Genomic DNA, 23628 nt, shown 5'->3' on the forward strand with positions numbered 1-23628 from the left:
CTTTCACTACCTCTACCTTAAGATCACACTTTTCCATACTGTTATATTATCAAATATATAGTCTTTGAATGTTGCTGATTAATAAATAATATGTTTCCTTCATTAAGTTATTCACCATTCAACATTGCTGTTTGGAAGGAACAGGACATATTCAAGGAGGGTATTTTTAACTTACTGTTTACTCACTGTGTTGATATTGTGCACAATTGTAGAATAGTTCATCATTCCTCTAAGTTTTATTTTGAAAGTTAAAATAAAAGGCAGTGGCAGTTTCTCATGTTGTAAAGAATACATTATTAGCCTCAAGGGTTCAGCCCACAGTGAATGATTTGCTATATAGACGCCATTATCGGAGAAGGAGGCAAGGGGGCCAGGATAAGGCCTAGGCCATGGGTGTAATTTTCCCAGGCTACTATCAGTCAATGGATCGTAATTAATTAAAAGAATTTATCAGGGGCGACTAAGTGGCTCAGTTGGCTAAGCGCCCAACTTCAGTTCAGATCACGATCTCACAATTTGTGGGTTCGAGCCCCACATCGGGCTCTGTGCTGACAGCTCAGAGCCTGGAGCCTGCTTCAGATTCTGTCTCTCTCTCTCTCTCTCTCTGCCCTTCCCCTGCTCACGTTCTCTCTCAAAAATAAATACACATTAAAAAAAGTCATTTAAATAAATAAATTAATTAAAGTCTTTATTGGATACTAGCCATATTCAAAGTCTACACATTAGATAATACTAAAAGAGTATAGAAGCAATATAAGAGAATCCAGGTGCTGAGGGACTTGCGAGTCTTTGAACATCCTGTTCTTTACCGCCATGACTCATTCATTCATTCATAGCATAAATATTTTGTTGAGCACTTACAGTGAACCACACACATGACTGGTTACGGAGCTACCACAGTGGACAAGACAGACCCAGCCCTGCTTCATGAAGTCAATGGCGTGGCAGGGGAAACACACACCTCAGGGAGCATGAATGCAATAAGGGGGATGGGCAGGGGGTGCATTCAGCAAACATCTACTGAGTTCCTCCTATGTGGCAGGCATTTGCTTGTACACACAAGGGGCATCCAGTCAGCCAAGACCAAATGGCCCTTGCCAGGAAGCTGTATGCGCGTAGCGGGCCCATTGCTCTTAGGTGGATTGTAGATCGATTCGGGGTGGCCCGCAGGGAGCGTGCTGAGGGCCTGGCCCTCACGGAGGGCACCAGGGAGTCACTGTTTTATACGAATACTCCACTCTGCCTGAAACATTTTCCTCCCCTCCCCCGTTAGCTACGTTCTAGCGTCCACAGGTCTCCAACCGTCACCAAACCGGGCCATGTTAGAGAGCGCACCTCGGTGCACGGCGGCATCCTGTGCACATCCTCTCCGCTCGTGCCCATCGTCCTTCACAGGTCTCCGCTTCAGGCTGCGAGCGCTGGGTCAGTTACCCCTGTGTCCCTGAACAAGCAAATGCCTGCCACATAGGAGGAACTCAGTAGATGTTTGCTGAATGCACAAATGAATGAAGACTTCTAACCTTCAGGATCTAGTTGAGGAAGGGGTAGGGAGCTGAACATACACAGAGGAAACCATTTGCAGACAATTAGGCACAAGTCCACATTCTAATGTATAAAATCGTGCCTGCCCAGGCATTTATGACGCACCTCTTACCCAAGCACGCCTATTCCTGAGGGGTGCAAACTGCCCTTGCATGCTGTGTATGTTTACTCTCTAATAAGGGAACTATCAGGGAATCACCTGGAATCACAAACAGCATCACCCCACCCCGCTAAAGACCAATTTATTTTGGGGCGCCTGGGTGGCTCAGTCAGTTAAGCAGCCGACTTCGGCTCAGGTCATGATCTCGTGGTCCGTGAGTTTGAGCCCCGCGTCGGGCTCTGTGCTGACAGCTCGGAGCCTGGAGCCTGCTTCGGATTCTGTGTCTCCCTCTCTCTCTGCCCTCTTCCGCTCATGTTCCGTCTCTCAAAAATAAATAAAGATTAAAAAAAAAAAAAGACCAATTTATTTTGGAGCTACTAGGGGTAGAGTCTATCAGAAACGTGGAATGAGTCAGAAAGTTTCCATTCAAAGCTGCTCGGCGGCAGGGGTAAAACCTAGCAGGAACCGTGGCTCATCCAGACAGTGGAATGTCACGCAGCACTAAAAAGGGAAGGGGCTGCCAAGCCATGAGAGGCCACGGAGGAAACTGAGATGCACATTATTGCGTGAAAGAACCGATCTGAAGAGGCTGCATACTATGTGATGCCAATTATACGACATTCTGGAAAAGGCGATGCCATAGAGACAATAAAAAGATCAGTGGTGGAACACAGAGGGGTTTTTAGGACAGTGAAGCTAGTCTGTGTGATACTGCAAGGGTGGATACGTGTCATTATACATTTGTGCAAAGCCGCAGGATGTAAGACCTCACGAACGATCCCTGACATAAGCTATAGACTGAGAGTGATCGTGATGCGCCGGGGCATTAGGATAGCATTCATTTTAATTACTGAGGCTTTTTTTTTTTTTTTTTTTTTGCCCCTTTTCCTTAAATGTTGTGTCTACCCTCCTTGCCAGAGGCGTCCTGGGGTCTGTCCTCCAGTATCCCTGTGGCAGGCGATACGCAGACTCCCTCTGCCGGAGCTTAAACTGCCAATCCTCGAGGTGCCCCCCTGCTCCCCTCCCCTCCCCCACTCCCCCTGTGCTCCTGCCTCTACAGGTCCTCCTCTCTCCCCTCCAGCAGGTCTGGGCATTACTGTTCTTCTCTGCCAGCTCGCTCTCTCCCCTTCACACTGTCTCACCTCTACATCCACACTCAAGTTGTGTGTTCTCGGCACTCTGCTCTGTCTACCTCTCCCCTCCCTTCCTCTCACAACTGGCTTACTTTTAATAGAAGACGTTTGTAAGTACCTGTCTGCTGTGCATCTGTCGTCTGGGCAGGAAAACAGAGGCTCATTTGCTGAATCATCAAGACAGCTCCCCCTCCCCCCCCCCCCCGCCCCGTGGAAAAAGGCTCCAAATCGTCTACAGATCTCTCGTCTGTTTCCTTCCCTCACAGTGTCCCCCGGACCCCATTAAGTGGTTGGTTGTAGAGTAAGAATATGGGCTGTATTGTTCCATCTCTCGTGGCTTCCCACCCACCACGTGCTGGGCACACGCTCCAACCCAAAACCTCTGATGATTTCCACACATCCCTGTGCTGCTCTCATATGACAGACAGAGGCACTCACAGATGAAGTGACATCCATCAGTCCCATAACCGATCAGGGACAGAACAGAGATTTAAACCTAAGCGTTTTGACCCTCAGTCCCGTGTTCACTCCATTGTTCCATGAACTCTCCCCTCGACAACCTCCAACCCCCGACACCCTCCTCCAGGAAATCCCTGGATGGTTTGATCAATTAGCATGGGCCAACTGATGTTGTCAAATAGCAAACTTTTAGATTTAAAAAGGTCAAGAGATTCTTTAGGTCCCTGCAGACACACATGCAGCCGCCGATCGAAAACTCTCCCACTTTTTCCCTCTAGCGTGAATTTATCCGGCAACTTTTTTCCAGCCCCTCTGCAGAGCCATTTACAAATTCCCGCTTGCAAGGCTGCTGAAGGATGAAATGTACCAATACGGTCTCTGCGACAGACTGCTGTGCGCTTTCAAAACACAGACACAACACCAGTGAGTATGTGTGTGTATTATATTTCTCAGCGGAACATCCTCAGAAGCCAGGGACATTAGTTTTCCACCCCAGCATGCAGGCTATGTGGTCCTGGGAGCTTGTGGGAGGGCAAAGTCCTGCAGAGAGGCCATTGTTTTCCTTGCCTTTGCTGATAGCATGAGATCAGCTCAGTGATGATGGCAGATCTCCAAGACCAAGAAAAGAGCCACTGGGGGTACAGTAATGGGAAGCAGTAAATTGTTGAAGATACTTGTAATCTAACCAATAGAAGTCGTGCCTTTTCTGGGAAACTGAAGTACAAAATGCTTGAGTGCCTGATGGGTTCTGAGGCCTCGGTAAGTGTGTGGGGGTGGGTGCCAGGACCGAACCAATCATTGTGACCACAAGCCACCTCAATCCATATCTGAGATCCCCAGTGAGAACGACTGGAAAGATTCCATGGTATGGCAACGCTAAAGCAACTCGGATTAGGGAGGCGGGGAATGCCCACCCTCAGTGCTCTCCAGGGGTCATCCGTTACAACACAACCTGTTGTCAAATGCTGATACAGGCGCTTTACAGAAGTCATGCCAGATAATCCACACCACAACACGAACGGGGCAGGTGCTCATATGCCCCTGCTTTAAAGATGGAGAAGGCAAGATCCAGGGAAGTCAAGATCATGTATCAATTAAGGGGGAGGGGCAAAATCCAAACAGTTTTGTCTGACTCCAAAGCACATCCTCTTAACTATCCCTCTCTGTTGCCATCAAAGCTCTTGGGCACCAATTACACAAGCCATCCCTAAGTAGATGTCACCTGTCACTCATTAATTCATTCAACGCTCCACAACACCTAGTGAGTATCTACACTGTGCCAGGCCTTTTGCTGGGCACCGAGGCTTCCCTGATGAGAGAGCTGTGAACCATGCCTTCACGGAACTTGGAATCTGCTGGGTGACCGCCAGGGTTGCCACTTAAGTTGGGTAGTTTGGGTCCTGCACAAAGGCTCTTGGCCCAAGTAAAAACTAAAACTCAGCTCGCATTCCACTAGGCTCTGTGCCCACATCTTCTGTATCCTCCAGAAGAAGCAATTATAGAACTTTTCCCAAAGCATAACATGGGCTATGGGGAAGTCCCCACCTCCCCTGCACTTTTCAGGCTAATGTCACCCTGAAAGATCCCCATGACAACCTGCAGTGTCCAGGGAACGTGAACCTGTACCAGGGCAGATTCTGGACAGTAAGAGGTCAAGAGCAAAATCAAGAAAGTGTAGTTTGGTCCATTTGAGCTCAACCAATGAGGTCCACATCCACTTTCAGGGAATCTTGGCCAATCAACCATGATTCAAACTAATCCCCTCCCCACTCCTGCCCCCTGCCAAGAAAAGTATGGGAATGAGTAAACCTTCTTGCAATTCCCAAAGATAGTAGCCCCCATCTCAGCCAAGGGCTGAGCCCTTGCTTTGCCCTGGACCTTCCGGCCTTCTCTCCAAAAATGTCATACCCCAGGGCAGCTGAAAGGAAGGCTTCCAGAGATACCGCACAGAACAAGTGAGGAGAAAAGTCAAGGTGACATCAAACCCAAAGTCCATTATGCCTGCGAACAGAAACAGAGACTAAAGGAAAAGTTCTTCGGGAAGAGGAATGAGTTTTCTGTGTGTGTAACTTTCAGATTATAATTGTATAATGGCTCATCTTTACGAAGCCTTCGTGTACGAGGCACATTGTGTAATTCTTATGAAAACCCTGGTATGATTCCTTTTTGATGGATGAGGAAGTTGATAAGCAGAGAAAGCAAATAATTTGGCCGAGATCACATAGTTAGGAAGCCGCAGCGGTAGGAGATGGTAAATGAGGGTCCACTTGACTCAACAGTCATGTGATTAACTTGCCTTCCGGCTTTGAGAGGGATGTCCTCAGCTCTAAGATCAAGATAAAGGAGGTGAGATAAAGGGGATGTGGCTAATGCGCAGTGAGGCAGGTGGAGAGAAGGGAAGGAAGAAAAGCAAAGGTAGCAGAGGGCGGGCCCTAATGACTCCTCTTGGGTGATAAAGAGGGACAGTTAGTACAACTCCCTATAAATGGAGTTTATGGGTATCCGCAACCAGAGGGGAAAATGTCCCAGCCGGGAAGAACCTTTGTGTTCTCACCCAGCCCCTCCTGTACAGCTGAGGAAACAGAAGCCCCGAGACAGCTAGTGGCTTCCCATGGGTCCCCGGGACGTTCTAGAAGCTGAGCCGTGGCCAAGCCCCGGCTCTCCTGGCTTTCAGGCCTAATAATTCTGCCACCCCTGTAATCGCTAAGATTAGTATCATCGGGGCCCATGGTGCTGTAAACAGCTGTGGTCACCCACCGTCCAGTTATTTTAACATATGGCACCCTGACACCCATCGTTGTGTGGCTTAAAGAAAACACTGCCCTGGTCATGCGAGCCTCAGAGGAATGGAAAATTCCAGGTCAGTGAACAACACCCCCTCTAGGTATCCTTCACCAGCCCTGCCTTCGGTGGCTCCCGGGCCCTCCTGTCCCACCAGCGGTTAATATTTCACTTGGGTGAGACTTTAGGGAACAAAGAACACGAAGCTGGCCTTGAGGGGCCAAAGGTAGGCGGCCAGTGGTGCCTGATGCGGCTCATAAATAAGAACAAATGTACTTTGGATAAGAACCGGCCGGCCTCCCGCAGAACAGCTGGGGAGCCTATTCATAGGAAAGCGTGTTATTTGTGTCTGCCGGGCATTTGAATTAGCCTCACCTAACTGCGCTGCCTTCCCGGCTGGTGTGAGTCACACTCCTCATTCACAAGCAAGGGGTGGCCAGGGGCAAAGGGGAATTGCTCCTTTGGGCCAGCTGACGGAGACGCAGGGGGCCAGGACTGGCATTTCCAAGGACACGTCTTTCCCCCGGTGGCAAGGGCTGAGGATCAAGGGAACACATTTGTCCACCAGCCCGATTCTTCTCCGTGTGGGGGGCCGTACCTCCTCAGACCCTCTGTAATTGCCCCTTCGCCCAGGCTCCTGGGCAGACCCAGGAGTCAGTCCCACTGGTGGCTTCGGCTACCCGACGACATCCTGAGAGCACCATGGGAGGGCAGCTCCCAGATGCCACCTTGCGCCCCCCGCTCCACTGCTCCTTGGCCACCGTATCACCAGCTCACGTGCTGTGGCCTGAAGGACCGAGCCTGTGGGTGATTCCTCCCATGCCTGACATGGCCTCCCTGGGAGCCGCCACCCCCTAGTCCTCCTTCCTGCTGTGCAGCTAAGCCTAGCTCCGGCCTGATCCTGATGCAAGACTATGCCAGAAGCAGGGCCCACTCTGGGCCAGAGTAGCCCCGGGAGCCCCAGGCTTGGGTACCCCTCATCCAAGCAGCCCTGAAAGGGGGTTCCCAGGGCCTAGCTGGAGGATCAGCTCCACAGAGGCCCCAAGAGTTCCCATCCGTCTCGGACCCAGAGGGAAAACTCCAGCTCTACTCTCAAAACAAGGTGGCATTTGGGGCCCATTGGACTACAAGCCTCAGGAAGGCGTTAGGTCCTCCTTCCCATTGGTGTCTTCCCTTCCCTGCGCTGTGTTCCTCTCTTCCGCTCCCACAGACTTGCAGTCTGGGGGTCGGTCACCCAGAAAATATTCAGGTGCATTTTGAGAGCCCATCCAGCCACGGATGGCTTAGCTGCTCACGGGACCAGGCTGTGCCTGTATCTTTGCATCCCCACACGGCGGTTCACGGCTGGCACACAAACAAGGACTTCGTGTGCACTCACCACATTTCTTTGACAACTCGACCTTGCTCCATGCAACAGGGACTTCTTGACTCTGCGTTTCTGCAGGGCCTAGTGCCAGCCCTGACACAGGATGGGGACGTAATCAGTGTCGTTCACTTGACTCGTCCCATCTGAGGGAAGATCTTTGTAAATGATTCCACGTCACAACATAACGGACACAGACAAGGCCATCTGATGCATTCGAAACTTACACGAATGGGCATACGACCCAGGCAGACGCTGTGGATGCGTGGACCTCCTCCAAGAAACTAGTGACCTGTTTAGAAATCATACTTTTTACCGTTCTTCGTGAGCGCAGATGATCGCCGAACGGAAGACGTGGGATTTCAGCCGTCTTCCCAGGAGAGGGGATGAGCCTCCTGCTAAATCATCCCTCCTTCCTTTAACATTTGTGGGTGATGACAGTGTACCTACCGACCACTCAAGGAGCACAGACCCAGGAGGACCCTACATGGAGGGCTCCCGGTCTGATGGGGTGAGATCACATTCACAAAGAACTCATTACCCGGGGGTCGGCGCTGCTGTAGAAGGATGGTCTAAGTGCCCTGGGAGTGATAAATCCCTCCCCGGGTCAGGACGGGAGGACGAAGGTAGGAAAGGCCATTTGAGGGATGGACAGATCCAGATGGACAGTAGAGTATCCTAGGCCAGAGGATATTAACAAAGGCATTGGAATTCAGCAGTACGCTGGGAATGTAACTACCATGTCAGGGCATTCACTTCTCTCTAATAAACTCAGCTGGTTTCAAGGACTCTTCCTGGAAATCGATACCTGGATTCACTTTGCCTATCAGTCCCAGAGTCTAGACGTGGGTGAACGGGTTTCTGGGGAGCAGGGTAGAACTCGTGCCTGGAACCCTGGACCCAGCACAACCAAAGACACCCTCAGGGGCCTGGACACGAGGCCGTGCCTGACCACATCCCCAGCCCTGACCGGCTAGGTGTGGACAGACCCTCTCTAGTTCCCCCTCGTGTGAGTAAGAACCTTATCAGAATAAAAGCTGTAAAAATGCCCAACTTTAACCTTATTAAAGTCACACTGCTCTGGTCTTGGCAACCCTCATAGGGTTTTACAATTCAGCCTCTACAGCTGGAGTCCTTGAATAGCCCAAGGTCTGTCAGGGTCCGTGATGGGTGACTAATGTGATCACGATCGGAGCCAGCCCACCCACATTCTCACCCTCCCCCAGCCCAGCCCCCACCGGGCTCACCGTGGCCTCCCACAATGGCCTCCTGTTTTCGTACAAATGGAAACTGAGAAATTTCCACTATCCTGGACCCCCGGAGGAACGTGTGAGTGCGCCCCACAGCACTCACCCACTGACATGGTATTTTCCTCTGGATTAATGAAGCACAGTGGAATTTTTATCTGTCATTGTAATGATTAATATGTCAAATCAATACCACGGGAGAGGCAAACAAGAAAATGACACGAGAGCCAGCATAGGAGGGGGGAAGAGGAAAAGTGGGATGGGAAGAGAGGACACAAAGCAGGAAAGGAAGTGGGAAGAAACAGAAGAAAAGGACAGAGAGAAAATGGGGGCTGTGTTGGATCAACCCAACAGGTCAAAGCACACTGAGGGGTCTTCTCCTGCCCCCTGGGCCACATTAGGGAGAAGATGGATGAGTCAGTCCCTAAGGTGAGGTCTCCCGGAAGCAGTTATTAGCAGAAGCTTCTGCTTATGTTATGGGGGTTACGGACCCTTGCAGATTGGAGGAAAGAGACGAGCTTTCTCCGGAGAAAAAACGTGCACAAAGAGAAATTTGGCAAACAGTGTCAGGGAGTTCACTAAGCCCCTAGACCTTCATAAAAAAAAAAAAAAAAAAAAAAAATGACCCTGTGTTCAGATGACGGCATGTCAGCAGCTGGGACTGTGTCACTTCTATCAGCCCCCCTCTGCAATGGGAGGCCTTCCAGAAACAGCTTCGGGGAGATGACCATTAATGGCAGCAGCCATGTGCACCCCTCTGCTGAGCCTGTCTTGCCCTAAAAGAATGCAATCCTCTCAGCCCACCCTTAGGCCCAGTGCAGCTTCCCAGGGGCCTAGATTTGTGGGGTCCCCTCGCCCACTCCAGGGCATCCGGTCACCTCCGTAGGAAGTGCTGTCCACTCTGTGCGCGGACATCCTCTGAGTCCTCTAGACCAGCACACAGATGGACCGAGGGATGTTGGCCAAACCACCAATGGGGAAAACACTTGGAACACAAATGAGTCCTCCAGAGCCAAGTTTCCCCCTCTCCTGGTGAGTATTTGTATCAGGTCGTAGCATAATGATTTCATATTCTGTAGAATTGAAATCTGGCTTTATGTAAACGTCATTGCCTTTACTGGAATCATCTGTCAGTTTCAACAAGGCTAGACATTTTCTTTCCCGTTTCTTGATCTACATCTGTCAACAGTGCTACGGGCCAGAGTGATTCAGGGTTATAGGCTCCCATGCACGGTCCTGTGAACCGTCACGTATTGTTGTTCTTTCCCTAAAAGCAGAGGGGGGAAATCAGGGTCTATACGCCCTACAAAAGTTAAGCTACCTCTGTAATGGGAAAATAGTTCAAAGTTGAACAGTAAACGCTGCTTTGCACACTCAGCCGAGCAAGGAATTAGCGAATTCACAGATTTTATTTCCGATTACACTTTTTAACGTTTTATGTTGAGATAACTATAAATTCAAAGAAAGTCGCAAAACATACACATATGCTACGATCACAGTAGCCAAAAGGTAGACACAACCCAATCCTCTATTGACGAATGATTGGAGAAACGAAATGTAGTACACGCGTACAATAGAATATGGCCCAGCCTTTAAAAGGAAGGAAATTCTGCTAAGTACTACAACATGGATGAGCCTTGAAGACATTAGGCTAAGTGAACAAGCCAAACACAAAAGAAGAAATGTCGTACGACACTATTTACACGAGGAACCTAGACTGGGCAACTCATAGAGACACACGGTAGAAGGATGGTTGTCACTGGCTCTGGCACTGGGCGTGTGGGGAGTTACCGTTTGATGGACATGGAATTTCAGTATGGAAAGATCTGGAAATGGATCTGAGGGGTGGTTGGACGACGACGTGAATGCATTTAATGCCACGGCCCCCCGTAACTACACAAAAGTAGTTTGAAGTATAAATTTTGTTACCTGTGTTTTACCCCCGCTCTCGCCAAATGTACAGGGAAGTCCCACGGACCCTTAACCCAGCCTTTGCAATGGTAACGCCCGTATGGCTATAGCACAAGATCAAAAGCAGGAAATGGACCCTGGTGCAATCCAGAGTGAATTCAGACTTAGACTTTACCAGTTTTACAAGCACGCGTCTGTGTGTGTGTGTGTGTGTGTGTGTGTGTGTGTGTGCAGTTCTGCGCAATTTTCTCTCCTGCATAGCCACCGCTGTGTTCAGAGTCCTTCACTGTCCACAGGGCTCCTTTGTGCTACCCCTTTAGAGCCACAGCTGCTCTCTTCCCACCAACCTCTAACTCCTGGCGACCACAAGACTACTCTTCATCTCCGTAATTTTTTCATTTCAATAATGTTACATAAGTGAAATCATATGGTATGTGACCTTTTGAGATTCTTTTTTTTTCTGCTCAGCATAATTGCCTTGAGACTCATCCAACTGGGTGCCCGTATCTATAGTTAGTTCCTTTTATTATTGACTAGTATTCCATGATATGGATGCAAAGTTATGATTGTATTCTTGTGTGTAATAGTAACTGATAATTCTTCAATTCTTTGTCCACATTAAGACCACTGGTAAGTAGCCTTGACTCCAACATGGCCTCTATAGGAACTGCCATATCAGGGGCTCACTAGGGTGTCCGAAGTGTCCACCCACATAAGGGTCTTGAGACCACAGACTGTGTTTCCTTAAGGAAAGAGGTCTTATGGGGCAAGCTCTTTGGCCTGCTGTCCTTCACCCGTGGGGACCCAAGTGGACAGGCAAGATGATACAATGGGACCATCACCTGTCAACAGAATCAGCACAGTCTCCAGACCCCTCCTTTCCCACTTTAAGTGCTGAGAATGCCTGGGTCCATTGTGGAACGGGCAGCTGGGGCTCCTTTAAAAAGGAAGGTAAGCCAGTGTTCAAAAAATATATATGTATATGATGTTTCCAATTCTCGGAAGGGAGCTTTTATATTTCTGCCACCCTCCGTAGCCTTTGGCTGTTTCCTTGACTGTCCATCCCAATACGACATAAACTCCCAACCGTTGTGCCTGGCCCAGAGCCCGGCACCCACTGGCACCCCATGAACGTTATGGCAGGTGGTGGTGGTATTGAAGCAGGGGGCCGAGTCAAGGAGGGATTGCGGAAGATCACCAAATCCAGTGAGCAACATGTCATTTCTTTTGATTTCAAAAACCTGCCACCTTGGCTCTTTGACAACAGGTGGGAGTCAGGGAGAAACACTAAAACAGTCCCTTTCTTTTTCCTCCTCACTTGCGGCTCTGACTGTCCTGGCCCCTCCTCCCTCCACACCCACCATCTGCCTCCCAGACTCTGGGACAGAACTCTGTGTTCTGGGGAGGGTGGGGCGTCTTACCTCGGAGCAAGTGGCCGTGGCCAAGGAGGTGAAAAAGGCATGCTGAGTGGGGGAGAGGCAGTCCAGGGGGCTCTTCAGGCACAGGCATGAAGAAGCAGAACTAAAATTGCCTAGAAAAACAAACAGGACACAGGTAACTTGCAGCCTTGCCCTCCATTTTTCCCGTCCCCATGTCCACACCTTCACTTCCCAGCCTTGGATTCCTTCCATGGGCAACCTAAGAGTTCACACCTCTAGATAACTGATGGGGGCAAAGATAGTCATGCCCCAACATACCTAAAACTGCCTTGAGGCCCCAGTTCGGGACAGTTCCCAGCTGCTTGGCTTCCGCCACACAGAAGAATAAGGGGAAGGTGGCTGGAACTAACCTAGGGAGGACACAATCGCCGACATGGGCTCTTTGAAAAGAACAAAGGTGGTTTAAACCCAAGGGGTTGGCCCACCTTCAAGATCCCGAAGGTGACCGCTCACAGAGGGGCAAGGCACACCAGCTTCCGCGAGAGTCGTTTCACAGCTCAACAAAGGGTCGGTGAAGAGCTGACAGCCGCGTCTCTATGGAACTGTTAAGATTCCTCTAGCCCTGGTGATGGGGTCGAGGCCCTTCTCTGATGCCAGGAAAGATTCCCTATCCCTCAAAGCTTTGGAGCTTTGGAGATACCCGTGTCTTCACAAGCAGAGTTGCTGTGCCTTCTATCTAGGATTTGGTTTACCTGGGAAACTCCATGTCACAAACCCAGCATTTCTTCAATAAACTCCATATTCATGGACCATTATCTGGTGGCTACAAGTAGCCCAGACTCCTGGTCTTTGTTCCTTAAGGTGGAAGATAGCGCCCACGCATATAAACCACCAAGTGCTAAGACCCTCTACTGAGATCATAGGGTTAATGTAGGCTCCAGGACATCCAAATGTTGGCTGGAAGGCGGGAGTCAGCAGGATTTCACCTGCATGGTCAATTTTTACCTAGAAGAGGGCTATGCCTGCATTAATTTGTGACTAATGGAATGTAAATACGAGCTCACTAAGTGATGGATTGTAACATGAGGAGTGGTGAGTTATTCAAGAATCTGAGACACAAAGCTCGTGAGAGGTCTATATTTCTTTTTTTTTTTAATTTTTAAAAAATTTGTTTAATGTCTATTTATGTTTGAGAGACAGAGTGTGAGCGGGGGAGGGGCAGAGAGAGAGGGAGACACAGAATCCGAAGCAGGCCCCAGGCTCCGAGCTGTCAGCACAGAGCCCGACGCGGGGCTCAAACGCACGAGCGGTGAGATCATGACCTGAGCTGAGGCTCAACTGACTGAGCCACCCAGGCACCCCGAGAGGTCTATATTTCTAAGCACCAACAACTCCTTCCTAACAGGATGACCAGAGAAGAGTTGATTCCTGCCACATTGAAAGTGTTCTTATGTCCACACCTGCTCTCCAGTGGATGATATGATTCCTTCTCATCCTTCAGAGGGGCAAAGATTCAACCTGACCCTCTCACATGGCTTCTGGGGCCAGCCCCCCTGAGCCAGAGCCCACTACTATTCTCACCCACACAGAGGGGAGGGCCAAGTGGAGACTCGGAGGCAAGAAAGAACATGGCGTCTCTACAGGCTGGACAAGGCCAGGGTGAGCACCACAGTAAGTGCTGGGCACGACAGCACAGGATAATGTTGTGGAGTCAGTGACAACCCACCTGTGCAGAACTTAGGAGCCACAGGGAGAGGTCTGCTCTTCTTCCCAAAGTCCAGAGCAGGGAAGAGAGTTTGCAAATTGCTTATATTGGTTTAAGCAAAGATCTCTCCCTGATTCAAGCCACATTGCAGGTGAGTGTTTGCTGAGCCTGACTCTTCTGAGCTAAGCCCTTGGCCAAGAAGGGAAACTTCCAAGGATGGGACAGTGACATAAGCAGGCAAGCCACGTCGCAATGGGGCTTGCGCTACGGGAGGAGAAGCGAACACAGGCTGAGGGATCCTCTGGACAGCTTCCGCCCTGCTGGTGGCTCTGAAGAGGCTCCCATCCGCCTCACCCCTCCTCTGGCCTGCCTCTTCACCACCCCTGCCACCTTTCCCCATAAGCAGCCCCACCCTGCCCGGGAACATGGAGTTCTCTGCTGTGGGACTCCGGGAGGGCCCCGGACTGCAAGGTTGTGCAGACAGGTGGCGGAGGTGGCGGGTGTGACGGCAGGAGAGTGGGAGGGAGGTCGAAGATGGAAAGTGAGGGGGAGAAGGTGGACTGCTCCCGAGTTTCCCCCTTACATATTCTGGCCCTTACCTGCGACAAAAAACAAAAGGAGCACGTTTGGCAAATGAATGAAATCCAATCCTGCCTGTTGGATTTGGTCAGGCCCGTGATCCCACGTGACTTGTGCTTGCCCCCCCCCCCCCCAACCCCCTCCTTCAGCACCGCCATCAGCAGCATCCACACAGAAAGCGCCTACTGTGTGCCAGGAGGCCACTCCGACTAGGAGGATAGTGGATGGCTCCCAGGACCGGGGGTTCCCAGGACCTGGGTCTCTCATTGCTGTAGCCAGGATGATCCCAGGTAAGCCACTTAGAACTCCCACTGTTTGCGCGGTGCCGCCCCAGGCCGGGCCTAAGCCCTAAGGATGGGCGGGCGGGCAGGAGCTGGGACGGCTGTCTCTTGTTTGCTAAGGTTGCTTTCATTAGATCAAGCTGCGGGAGCTCGTCCACTGGCTCTGTAGGCGCGGGTCAGCTAAGGACAGGCCGATTAGCTTGCCCCTCTGGGCCTTTCTCTTCGTGACACCGCCTCTGGCCCAGAACAAAGGCCCCTCACTTTGCTCAGCCGCGGGTGTTGAACGCGAGCGTGCTGCCACCTGCTGGCCGCAGGAGCTGTTTTCAGGTGGTGAGGGGTGGGCGGGGCCTCGGGACCCAGAGTGACTGGTGAGCCCCCGGACCCGCCCCAGCACAGGCCCCAGCCCTGCCTCCCAGAGCGCCCTGGGCCAGACCTCTAGTGGGGAGCAGGTGGGGACCCCCTCAAAGGCCCACCTGGAAGAGCACCAGAAGTTTCCAGGGCCTGCCCTTGATGCCACCTGTGTTCCTCAAATGCCCAGCTAGCAGGAGGACCCTTTTAGCTCTAATGCAATCCTCCGGGCCCCAGTGCTGGGCTGGAACCGACTGATGAGAGCCGATTATTACATTTTCAGGGCTCTTTTTTTTTTTTTTTAATTTTTTTAACGTTTATTTATTTTTGAGACAGAGCATGAACAGGGGAGGGGCAGAGAGACAGGGAGACACAGAATCGGAAGCAGGCTCCAGGCTCCATCAGCCCAGAGCCCGACGCGGGGCTCGAACCCAGGGACCGTGAGATCGTGACCTGAGCCGAAGTCGGACGCTTAACTGACTGAGCCACCCAGGTGCCCCACATATTCAGGGCTCCTACAAGCTGCAGTGACAGCTTCAGATCGGTCACGGTGGGAGCATTTTCACCACGGACATTTGGCAAATGTTACAAATTAGAGGTCTCTCCATCCCACCGCTCCCCGCGGAAAACCCCTCTCTAACTCCAAATACGGTAACCCGGGACGGCGAAGGTGGCCTGCGAGCAGGGATTTTCTCAGACAAACCACGAAGGATGGAATCGATGTCACCGAGAAGAGATACATTCCTGGAAAAGGGAGTTTGTGGGGAAGAAGTTTTTTTAACCCCCCTAGAACAGCCGATACCCCAGGTCAAGGGCCCTGCGTCAGAAACAGCTGGGTTCTGGCGACAGCTCTTGGGCTCGCTAAACCGTGTGACCACGAGCCTCACATCTCAATGCCCAGTTTCCCTGTCTGCAGGTGCGGTTAATAGTAACATCTGTCTCCAATGGAATCGTCAGGCGATGCATTTAAATCTTGGGGCGCCTGGGTGGCGCAGTCGGTTAAGCGTCCGACTTCAGCCAGGTCACGATCTCGCGTTCCGTGAGTTCGAGCCCCGCGTTAGGCTCTGGGCTGATGGCTCGGAGCCTGGAGCCTGTTTCTGATTCTGTGTCTCCCTCTCTCTCTGCCCCTCCCCCGTTCATGCTCTGTCTCTCTCTGTCCCAAAAATAAATAAAATACGTTGAAAAAAAAAAATTTAAATCTTAGAGCGTTGCCCCGCACAGAGGAAGCGCTCCATCTATGTTAACCGCGACCAGTTATTGATTAGAACCCCACAACCTCAGCAGGGACGGAGCTGATCTTCCTATCTTCCTCCTAAGACCAGTTTCACCTTTAGGTGCCCTTCCCAGGGCTGGGAGGCGGGGATTGGCTCCTCTGTCCTCCCCAGCAGCTACGCTTTGACCTGAGCTTCCTCTGGGCTCCTCACGTGTGCCTGTCCCCTGCGATCAGTACAACGAACAAAGTATCCCCTAGAACACAGAGAGTCATACGGTGGCTCCCCGAATGCACAAGCGTTAAGGATGTCAGCGGTAGACACCCGCAGAAGCCAAAGGTGTTCTGGAGAGGAGTTCCTGGCCGGCTAAGGTGTCCAGTAGGTGGATGATCCCCATACCCGAATATGGGGATTAGGAGGTACAAACTTCCAGTTACAAAATAAATAAGTCGGACTTACGCACAAAAGATATCCACTATGTAAGTACAGAAAAGGCAGGACTCAAATCTGATTGTAACTACAAGACCTAAATCCTCTTAAAGTCGTATTGCCTTCTAACCAGCAGGAAAACTATTTCCCAAGAGTCTGACACTTCTGATTACAAGTTGACTAACCAGATGAAGTCATGTGATGCACGACTAACGGATTATTAGGGCTAAGAGTGTTAGAGAGCGTCTTTGTTCAGAGTGGGGGTAGGAGGCATGCGTCTGGCTGAAAATGAGGGGCGCTGTTGGTAAAACAGCGGAGGGAGAGCCCACAGTCACTGCCACCGTAGTCGCCTTCCTGAAGCTATTCGCTTCTTGACCTCCGGGCACTTTGGGCTGACCCTCCACGCCCCCGGGATGATCTGTCACGTGGGTCCAGGCTGGGCAGGTGGCTGGATTTCCCCTGCAGCATTCTCTCTGCCTCAGTGTGACTTTGACCCCCACATCCCATCAGGCACAGAGTCCCACTCCTTGCCTCTACGGCACCTTTCCACAATCTCCCTCCTTTCCAACCCTGGTCTCTCACTGCAGCTCAGATGGCTACACCCACCGATCCGGGTTATCAAAATAATCCCCTCGTTCCTTCTGCCCCCATCTGGCTCCCCTTTCAGTCCATTCCGCTGGCAGATTCCTCTCCCGGGTACAAGTCTCACCAAGACACATCCCTGCTCAAGAATGCCCATGATGTCCCATGTCCCGTCCCAAAGTTCAAATTCCTTGGCGTTCTGCAGACTTTCTATGAATCGGCCTTTGCCTGGGCGTCTAAGCTCATCTCCCTCGTATGCTTGAAGCTCCAGCAAGACAGGGCTGTTTGCTACTCCTGAGTAGGACTTGTGCTCCTCGGCCACTGTGTTTACTCGCGCACTTGCATCAGTTGGCATGCTCTTCCGGCCTCAGGCGGTCCCCGTCCTGCCCCTCTTGTAGATCTCAGGTCAGAGTCTTCCTCCTCCAGGAAGCCTGACCCCAGCTGGGACTGCTCTTATCACCACCCACCCCCACCACTCCTCAAGTGTTGTCACAGTGCTGTGTGCTTCCGTTGGGCTTGGACACAAGCACCTGCTAGGATGTCACCTTCCGCGGGGTCGGGGCCGTGCTTGCTTTGCTCATCTTGGTTCCCCCGACAGCGACTAGCATTAGCACCTGCTATGGCAGCGACACTGATGTTTGTAGACTGACTTGCAGAGTTGAGCTAGTGTCCCACGGGAGCCGGGTGTGAATTTGAACAGCTCACGGGATGATCTGTGAGCCCTCAGCAAGTCAGAAAGCCGGGTGACCGTTGACCCCCACCCTGGGAGCAAACATTTGGGCTCCGCTGCAATATACAAATGTAGGTCCAGAGCTTCCATGAAGGAGGAGCCCCTTCTGCCCTACTGGGCTTGTGTTTGTGGGGTGATACATGGGACTGGTAAGGATAGAGGCCAGGCCCCTTTCCTTTTTTTGTTAAAGCTCAAAGTATGAGTAGCCATGAAAACCAAAGCCTTTGGGTGGGTGGGGGGAGGGTGTTTAAAGGAAACTTTAAATTATCTAGACAAACCATCCATCGTTCATTCGGCTGAGGAACCTCAGTCCCAGACAAGCAAGGGGAGGGGGGGAGGGTCTGCCCAAGGTCACATGGCCAGAGTGGAGGGTGGCACGGAGACTGTCCTGACTCCCAGCCTGCTGTTTTCCTGCCCCGCCCCGCGAGCGGCGCGGGTTAAACACACCATCGCTCCCAAGCTCACATCGCGTTTGGGGAAACACGAGGGTCATGGAGGTTACACGTAGATTTGTGTGTTTGCTTTAAGCTTGCCATCTTGAAATGATTTTATGTTTATACAGCCAAACAGGGAAAGACCTTCATTCGATTTTCAAAGTTTAAATTCTAGACGTCATCCCAGCAGTTATTTCGATTGTCCCCGTCTCTGTTCGTTGTCACCTTTTTCCCTTGGGGAAGTATCAACATGCCTCTTCTGATCTTGTGCTGGGGCTGACATGTCTCACTGGGATCACCCACTCTCCCTCCAGTGTGGAACTGGCCAGGTTTTATTGCAATAGATAAGACTTCGGACCTCGGGCTACTGAAAGGCCCTTTGTTTGTGGATTACAAGGGGGTCACTCAGTTTATCTCCTTCATTATGTGACCCTGCCTTTTTTTTTTTTTTTTTTTTTTTTTTGAGTGGCAAGGTTAAGGCCCCGGGGCAAAATGTTGATGGAAAGGAACATTAAGCACCAAGTTGTACTGTGTTTGTGTTCATTCCCACCCATTTCACCTCCCTGAGCTGATGAAGGTTACAACGACAGTCCAATTCTCTAGTGACTCACTCCAGGAAAAGGACATGTGACAAGAACCTGGCTCTCATGGGACTGCTTGCCAGCGGTGCCATGACAGAGATGGCATTGTTCGGGGAACATTCAGGAAGTCAAACATCCGGAGACAAGCATGCATGGTCAACTCACCCCACAGGCTGCAAGAGAACATTTTTTCCCCACTGATCAATCTGTGTATTTACCCCTGCAAGGGCAGTCGGAGGACTTCTGGAATATTTACTCCCCTTCAGTCTCAAATTCGGCCTTCTCTACAGGCCAGGAGGGGAAGGGACCAGCATTCCTGAGACCCACTAAGTACTGGGTGCTTTGCCCACTGTCGGTGTCAGTTCCGGTCTCCCGACTTGGAGATAAATATTATTCCCTTTCCCAATTTACAGAAGAGGAAACTTAGGCACGTGGAATTTAAGGAGTTTGGCCAGGCCCAGCCAGCTATCACCCAGGTCTCAAACCTGAAGTGTACGTCCAACGTCAGCAAATGTCCCCCTTCCCACGCTGGCGCCCCTCCCTCTGAGACCAGCGCCACCTGGTGGCAGCTGGTGGCAGGATGCTTCTGCAAGCTTGGTCTCTCCCCAGCCTCCCTAAACACATCCTGTGCTCTCACTTCGTTCTCTCCATCTAGACACCCTTCAACGCCTTCGCAATAGCCATTTTCCTGTGAAGACTTCCTAAGCAGGCAATCCCAGGAGATCCCTTTTTCTCTCGCGTGACTCTTTCTGTGCCCTTGCTTAGCCCTCACAGAATATAGCTTAGGCCACACAGACTCGCAGGTGCACATGTAAACTTCCAGCGGTACAGTAACTCGAGGGCACGGACGACGACGTCTCGAGCCCCAAGAATGCTTCACATAACAAATAATACCAAGCACTAGCTGGTGAACACGTACTGAATGATTAGCTGATGGATTTTCAGGGAACAGCTCTGTGAGTCTCTGATTCTTTTTAGTAGAGAAGCGTGGAAAACTCAGACGGGTGGTTGCTCTCTCTCCCTGGTCAAGGCTCGCCATTGCACCTCACTCTGTAATGCTCCCCCCATCTTTCTGTGGGTTTCAAGGGAGACAACCATTGCCCTGCACTAAATTCATGCCTTCAGCCACCCCTCTGTCAGTGCTGGCAGGGGAGAGAACACCCTGCCTGCTGTGCCCAGGAGGCCTTCTGGCAGCCTTACCTGTTCCCTTAATCTTTTCCCAAGTCTGGGTCCTCACTCCCAGCACCTCCCCAGGGCCTTAGTGATGATGGCCTAACTCTGTTGGCCACCTGCAACACCTCGAATTTCCTGGAGGGACACATCTGCCCAGATCTCACTCTTTTCCCTTAACTTACTGCCTTTCCTCTCTGAGTGGTCTGTTTCCACTTCTTTGAGAAGAACGAAGATGTCAGGGCACCCACATTGGCATGGCCTGTTTGCTCTCGACTTCATCCATCTTGCCGCCCTGCGGTCTCTGGGTCATTTGGGGGTCTCCCCAGCACGGCCCCTCTAGGCAGCTTGCCTTCCTCCCCAAGGCTGCCTCCCGCCACGCCCAGGGTGTGGAGAAAGCTCTGCAGGTGCCTCCAGAGCCACCTTCCCCCAGACCTGGGTGTGCTTGTCCGCAGGTGGATGCCAGCCTGCACCCCATGGGTCTGAGCATGGCCTGCTCGTCTCCCCAGGCAGCTGGGAGGGCCCCAAGCCACCATCACTTCTTACCTTGATTCCAGATGCCTGGCCCTGTGACTGCCACATAGTAATCGATGTTAACTGAAGGCAGAGACGAATGGCAGATGAGCACATGGTCTTGATTCCACTCTATGAAAACACTCAGCACATCCAATCAACCTGACGTTTGCAGGTGAGTCACTGAGAGCCAGCCTCTGCACTAGACAGAACTTGAGAACAAGGACTAGAGGAAGCATTGCATCTGGAGGTCATGAAGTCTGTCCGCCTCCTCTACGAGATGAGGACCAGGACAGGCAAGGGGCTTGCCCTCGGTCATGCAGGGCTGTAAAGAGCAGACTCAGGCTGGCCTGACTGCCTGACAAAGGCGCTGTGTCGGTCACGCCTTCAGAACAATATGATGCTTCTCTCCTGAGATACCTGGTAACTCAGACTTACTCTTCCTCCAGTTGTTTCTAATTAGTAAGGCTTGGGCTTGGGTTACTAACTCCTAAGGAGTGTGGATGAGTCCTCCTTGAGAGAATTCACGCACACACGCCTGCACACGCAGGAGAGCTGGGATCCTGTGAGGTGCCGCCGTGCAGCAAGCATCTGGACTATGTGCAAGATAGAGAGGACACGTCGAAGGCATCCCCTTTCCAGCTACGAACCCAGCATTGTGCATGCTCGTCCCTGCGATGGCCCTCAGCCTGCTGGCTAACGGAGGCTGTCCTGGCTGTGCTTGCCGGCATCATTCTTGTCGAACGTACTAGATGGCTACTGTTGTGTTCAGCAAACAGCCGGTGCCTCATGCCAAATGTAGTCCTTGCTCGTCCCTGTTCCATTTATCTTCCAGTCTGTACCTTTTCTTTATTAGCAGGGGCGCTTGCTGGGCAACGAGATCTCTGTCGCGTAGCAGTTTCGTGTGTGCCTTCTATTCGTAACCCACCTGGAGTCAGAGTCATGTCTCTGAGACAGAACAGTTGGTTGCTATGGAAATGACTGTACCACCCCAGGCAGCAGGCCTGAACTCGAGACGGGCAGGGGTGATGGGGGCGAGAGGAGGTGTTGCAATATCCTGAGTCTGACTTTTTAGAGTACTGACTGGTTTCTCTGGGCCAGCTTGGTCCCTCTGCTCCTCTTCCTCAAAACTGTGTGTGTGTGTATGTGTGTGTGTGTGTGTGTGTGTGTGTGTGTGTGTGTGTGTAAGAGAGAGAGAGAGAGAGGGAGGGAGAGAGAGACCTCACTTATCCACACCCCTGCCCGCCACCACTAAAAGCCCCGCCCAAATATGGAGACCTTCCCCTACTTTCTCTCAGCTGCCTCCACCTCCGGTGTAGAGCTTGCCTCCTGGGTTAACCACACCCACCCCCAATCCTTTCTCCAGTCAAACCCACACCCACCCCATGCTTCATGAGTTTGCTCTTAATTCATTTGAGTGGAATCACTTGCTTTGTTTCTCTCCTTGTGATGTTTGTTTCCCCCTTAATCAGTCTCGTTTACTGTATCTTCCTGACAGTATCCCAGGCCCCACGAGAGCACAGCTGGGCCAGCTTGTTGTCCCTCATGCAGATCCCGGGCTGGGCTCCCCTGACCACAGGTCCCTGGTGGACGCTGCTCCCCGGCGCTGAGATGCCCGACTCAGCCCCCAGCCTGTCCATCTAAACTTAGTCTCACTTCTTGAGATCAGTAAGTCTGGGGCGATAGGCAAATTGGACAGCTCTGGATATCATTTTGAACCTGTGCCAATGTACTAAAAGGAAAAAAAAAACTCTAAAGCTCCAGTTGTATAAAATAACCCTCCGATTTAGAAGTGTTTAATTGTTGTAGTTATTAAACCGTGTGTATGTTTCAAAGTGGTTTTTATTTTTGTTTTGTTTTGTTTTTGTGTTTTCTTAGCCCCCCTTGCCTGTCAGCTGGGACAAATCTAGGGAAATATGTACTTCCAGGGAGGGCCCATGACCTCCGTAGGCTAACATGGCCTCCGTATTTTCACGTGAAGGGCTGTGCATGACTGCCCAACCTAATGGCAGCTACTTGTGGCTGGGAGAAACTAGATCTCTTCCAGAGTGCTTTTGAGGCCAAGGTTAAGCCTACCAACACAAGGTGTGGGTTGGGGACCTTCCCTGTATCCGGAACCTGGGGGTGCAGCACTGGGGGACACCCCCTCACTGTGTGTGGTTGTAGGCAAACAGAGCTGAGCGGGACCCCATGGAGAAGGAAGCAATGTTGGGTTTTGGTGGCCTAGCCACCGTTCCCTGGGATCTGTCCTCCAGTCCCCTGAGACTACACTGAGAAAGGCATCCCACTCGGGGAAGAAAGGGGCTGAAGTCAAGGTGTCTCCAGGGTGGAATCGACATTGGAGAAGGTCTGGAAGAACGCCCTCCCCAGGCAGAGCTGCCCAGAGGATACCAGGGGCCCAGGGGCAGAGAGCTCAACTCCCCCCACACTGAGCCCAGGGCTCCGTTCACTCGTGAAAGGGGCGCAGTGCCTGGAGAGCACAACAAAATAGAGAGCGGTTCTGGTGTGGGGACAGCAGTGGGCTCACATGCCCAGTGACAGGAAAAGACCTGCATGAGGGAGGGGCTTGCCTTTTCCCATCCTGATGCCCGAGGGTGTCCTCACCAGGCCAAAGTCCAAGACGAACACCAAGCCTGGAGCCCAGCCCCCCAGGCAGGAGGGCCAGGGAAGAGTCAGCTCTGGTCCACTGTAGCTGGGAGAAGGGCCTCTGGCGGGGACAGGCTTTGAAGAATCTGCTTTGCCCCAGCCTCGCCCCTCCGGGGACACGTTGGGAAGACAGCCTCCAGCCTCGACTAGTCCTCGTCCTGCCCAGAGCGGGTTTGGCGAGGCAGAGGGAAGTCCCCTCCCGGGGTCTCCCCTCTTCTGCTTCTGATTGAACTCTGCAGCCCCACCTCAAGGAGGGGCCTCTGTGCCCCCCAAAATAAGGGTTTGGAAAGTGAATGTCAAGGTTCTTTGTAGCTCTGCCCTGACTGTAGACGAGAAAGGGCCCCAGTGGCCTCTCCTGTGGGACAAAAGACCCTCCCCACCGTCCCCAATGCTCCCACTTACTCAGCAATTACCCAAGGAGTCGAGGCCCCCCTCGAAACAGACACGCTGCTCAGAGGAGAGGCCGGAACTCGAACTCAGGCTGGGCGGCCACACCCTGGGGCC

The 23628-nt window shown here is 51.8% G+C and overlaps 2 long non-coding RNA genes across 5 annotated transcripts in view; one reads left to right on the forward strand and one right to left on the reverse strand.

The window, feature by feature from the left end:
* The window catches only part of LOC147578279 (uncharacterized), a 93696-nt gene extending 80819 nt beyond the window's left edge, over positions 1-12877 (reverse strand). For all 3 annotated transcript variants that reach the window (XR_015255026.1, XR_015255025.1, XR_015255024.1), the window contains exons 1-2: positions 12668-12877; positions 11958-12067 (exon numbers count right to left, since the gene is read on the reverse strand). This is a non-coding gene — a long non-coding RNA (uncharacterized LOC147578279). The remainder of the gene's footprint in view (positions 1-11957; positions 12068-12667) is intronic.
* A 3148-nt stretch (positions 12878-16025) lies between these two features.
* Positions 16026-21282, forward strand: LOC147578280 (uncharacterized). Of its 2 annotated transcripts, none has more exons than XR_015255030.1 (3): positions 16026-16518; positions 20523-20653; positions 21029-21282. It is a non-coding gene; the product is annotated as an uncharacterized LOC147578280 (long non-coding RNA). The 2 variants fall into 2 exon arrangements; XR_015255029.1 differs by lacking the exon at positions 16026-16518 and adding an exon at positions 16524-16893.
* The last annotated feature ends 2346 nt before the right edge of the window (positions 21283-23628 follow it).

This window comes from Puma concolor, chromosome C1, assembly GCF_028749965.1.
Source record: "Puma concolor isolate L17-30 chromosome C1, mPumCon1.1.hap2, whole genome shotgun sequence".
Taxonomy (NCBI): domain Eukaryota; kingdom Metazoa; phylum Chordata; class Mammalia; order Carnivora; family Felidae; genus Puma; species Puma concolor.